At 40.2% G+C, this 4,256-nt stretch overlaps 1 non-coding gene across 1 annotated transcript; it reads right to left on the bottom strand.

The window, feature by feature from the left end:
• Window positions 1-1,504: 1,504 nt before the first annotated feature.
• On the bottom strand, window positions 1,505-1,611 carry LOC141709621 (small nucleolar RNA R71). The gene has a single exon (XR_012570186.1). It is a non-coding gene; the product is annotated as a small nucleolar RNA R71 (small nucleolar RNA).
• Between the last annotated feature and the right edge of the window lie 2,645 nt (window positions 1,612-4,256).

Here is a 4,256-nt window from a genome sequence, read left to right as displayed (position 1 = left end):
CAAGGAGAAGACCTAGAAGCACAGAACAACTCCGAAAAAGAAGATCTTGTTTTCAACTTGTGATTCTTTGAATTAGTTGTAACTTTGGATGCTCGTTTTCGTTCTTGTTGAACCTAGATCTCGTTTATTCGTACTTTGATTATTATCTAGTTTATTAAGACCTTGTTTATACCATGCTTTCATTGGAACCCATGGTGACGATGAGTTCGATTATGGGCTAATCGTTGTCATGGGATTCTAGCGGATTTACTTATGGATTTCAATAGTTAATTATTTCGATATCTTGGTGTGTGGTGATTGATTGATATCCTAGTATTGGTTGTGCTTATTCGTCTTATGTGTGTAGCTAACATATAAGATAGCGTGTTAATCTCTATTGAAGCGACAGTGAATATAGAGGTTTAGAACTTGCCATGCTAGCATAGGTTCATGTATGTGTATGCATGATTCGTAGGTAACTCTAACCATTTTACTTGCCCTATGTAATCATTATGGATAACTTGTGCTTAAACCGTTATGTTGTCAAATTTTATAGACATATAGGGTCTCAATATAATTGGTGCCTATTCAGCTTCTATCTCTTTTGTGGATGTCTGGTAGAATGGTACTCGTGCAACGAAAGCTGGTGTTTATCAGTTTCGTGTTATCTGATTAGTGTCATCACCATCACATACTAAGGTTAAGAACAATAAGGCTATTGAATAAAGTATTTAATGAAGTTAGAATCCCATGTTTGTCATATATAGTAATTCAACATCAATTCTCTTAGTTAATGTTATTTAGTATAATCTCTTAGTTTAATAAAAACCCAATTTGTTATTTGTCTTAGCATTGAGCGATAACCATACATTGTTGCATAGGTGCATAAATTGAACTTAACCTAAACCAGTCTCTGTGGGAACGAATCTGATTTATATCTTGTACTACTTACGAACGCGTATACTTGCATGAATATTAGCGCGTGTTTTCGCCCTAACAAGTTTTTGGCGCCGCTGCCGGGGACTCGGTGTTAATTTTTAGTTTATGTGCTTGTCATCAGTGGTCGTTAAAGTTCACTGACTCGGATTCTTTTACTTTCACGGTTTATTTGTTTGTGTTTCAGGTACTCATTACAATGGGAGATCCAGCAGCACGAACGAAAGCCTTGATGGATTTTTCTCAACCCAAGATCAATGACATTCAATCTAGCATTGTCCGGCCAGCTATCACAGCTAATAACTTTGAGATCAAGCCTGGCATAATTCAATGGGTACAGACTTCAGTCCAGTTTGGAGGTTCTCCAACGGAAGATCCCAATACACACATTAGGGATTTCATTGAAATATGCGACACCTTCAAGTTCAACGGTGTTTCTGAAGATGCTGTGAAGCTGAGACTGTTCCCATTCTCTCTGAAGGACAAGGCTAAGAGCTGGTTACACTCTCTACCAGCTGGTTCAATTACTACTTGGGAAGATCTTGCTCAGAAGTTTCTTACTAAATTCTTCCCTATGGCGAAGACAGCTGCACTCAGGAATACTATTACTCAATTTGCGCAGCAAACGGGAGAATCGCTAAGTGAAGCTTGGGAGCGCTACAAGGAGATGCTTAGGAAGTGTCCTCATCATGGAATTCCTGATTGGATGATCATCACTTGTTTTTACAATGGGTTGGGAGCACAGTCCAGACCCATGCTCGATACAGCATCAGGCGGAGCATTATGGGCAAAGAGCTATAAGGAAGCTTATGATCTAATTGAACTGATGGCTGCTAATGAATATCAGTATCCAACCCAGAGATATCCACAGGGCAAGGTAGCAGGAGTTCTTGAAGTGGATACAGCTACGGCTATCACTGCTCAACTAAAGGCGTTGTCTATGAAGATCGATTCTCTGGCTAACTATGGTGTTAAGCAGATAATTAGTGTTTGTGAGGTGTGTGCAGGTCCGCATGCGACAGAGCAATGTGCTATATCTAGCGACTCAGCTCAGTTTGTGAGCAACTTTCAGAGATCGCAACAACCAGTTCCAGACACTTATCATCCTGACAACTGGAATCATCCTAACTTCAGCTGGAGCAACAATCAGACTGTGATGCAACAGCCGTTCCAGCCATTTGGAAATAAGCTGTTCAACTCTCTTGGTTTTCAGCAACAACTCCAACTTCAACAACAAACTCATGATGCAGGTCTATCTTCGAATGAAAAATCTGAATTAGAGGAGTTGAGGCTTATGTGCAAAAACCAGGCTCTTATATGCCAAAGCCAAGTTGTTTCTATCAAGACTCTGGAGAACCAAATAGGGCAAATTGCTAATGCCTTATTGAATCGACCACCAGGAACGCTTCCTAGTGATACAGAAGCCAATCCAGGAAAGAGGGAAGTTGAAGAACATGTGAACGCCATCACCTTAAGGTCTGGAAAGGTCGCAAGCCCCCAAATTCAGCAAGACGAAGAGCCTGAAAAATCTCAAGATTCAGAAAATGCAGTTGTGGCTGAAGAAGATGTGCAGAAGGAAGTAGAGGTAGAACCAAGGAAGACTACTGTGGAACACACTCCTCCTGAGGGTAATACAGGGGAGAAGCAGATATATTCTCCACCTCCTTTTCCTAAGAGGCTGCAGAAGAAAAAGTTGGATAAGCAGTTTGAGAAGTTTCTAGAGGTGTTCAAGAAACTTCATATCAACATACCTTTCGCTGAAGCTCTTGAACAGATTCCTAGCTATGTGAGGTTTATGAAAGGTATTCTCTCTCGGAAAGTGAAGCTAGATGACTTAGAGACCGTTGCTCTAACGGAGGAATGCAGTGCTGTGCTGCAACAGAAGTTGCCTCCGAAGCTTAAAGATCCTGGAAGCTTCACTATTCCTTGCACCATCGAAAACTTGTCATTCGACAAGTGTTTATGTGATTTAGGAGCTAGCATCAATCTGATGCCCTTATCTATCTTCAAGAAGCTTGGTCTGCCCGAGCCGAAACCAACATACATGTCATTGCAACTAGCTGACCGTTCCATCGCTTATCCACGAGGTATAGTGGAGGATGTCTTGGTCAAGGTGGATAAACTCTTCTTCCCTGCTGACTTTGTAATTCTTGATTTTGAGGAAGATAAGAAGATTCCCATTATCTTGGGAAGACCATTCTTGGCTACAGACCGAACTATGATCGATGTGCAAAAAGGAGAGCTTTCGATGAAGGTTTACGATCAAAAGGTCACTTTTAATGTGTTTAAGGCAATAAAGTTACCCACAGCTAAAGAGGAGTGTTTTAAAGTAGAGCAAATTCAGGTTTTGAATGCACCTCTGTGGAAGAGGAAGTTGGATGTGCCATTCGATTCTCTTGGGTTAGCAGAGCTGAAAATTTCTCAGGAGCGTCTCGAGCCGTCTATTGAAGATGCTCCCACACTTGAGCTCAACCCACTACCAAATCACTTGAGTTATTCATTCTTAGGTGCACCCCCTGACAAGGGGTTGGGATATATCTTTGATGATGTAGAGGTTAGCCGAATGGATCCTCTAGTGCCTATAGAGGGTTCTTCTCATGTGCAGCAGGTAGTTGATAGGACTGGTGTTGGTGACGAGCAGTACAGGCGAGTAATTAGGCGTATGGAGGCCATGCATGACATTCACCGTCATTTTGCTGAAGATTTGACATACGATTTTGGTACTATTTTCCGAGACACTAGTGGCGAGGTTGATTGGCCACCTGATCCTCCACCCGACGAGGGTGAATCTCCCGCTAATTAGGTATGCCTGAAATCCTTATTATTACCTTCAATGAGGACATTGAAAATTTTAAGTTTGGGGGTGATAATGTAAGGATTAGTAGTGTGTGTCCATATAGATTCATATAGATTTATGTTGCATGTTTATTTGTAGTTCATTCATATTTTTGTATGATTGTTCATTTAGGACATATTTGTTTATTTTTATGTAATTTCATATAGTTGCATTTGCATGCATATTTAGCATGATCCCTTAAGATGAACTATGATATTTGATAAGTTGATGTTGATTTCAGTGTGGTGATGACAAATAGAGGGATGTTTAAGTCCTAATGAATTGATTTGCATGCCAGAAACAAATATTTTCACAAAGTCTTATAGGGTTGCTTTTGATCTAGATCATGATCATACTTGTTTGTTGTTGAGATTTAATCACTTGGTTATATTTAGAATTTGTGATATTCTCGTAATGACGTAAAAATACTGATTTTTTTTATCTGGAGAAAAACTTGGATTTCATTGCTAGTTGTTGTAAGGCTAGGTGTCAAATGGCTAGTAGC

Source organism: Apium graveolens, chromosome 2 (assembly GCF_009905375.1).
Source record: "Apium graveolens cultivar Ventura chromosome 2, ASM990537v1, whole genome shotgun sequence".
Taxonomy (NCBI): Eukaryota; Viridiplantae; Streptophyta; class Magnoliopsida; order Apiales; family Apiaceae; genus Apium; species Apium graveolens.
Note: the sequence above shows the minus strand (reverse complement) of the source record. Positions and strands in the feature narration are given on the sequence as shown.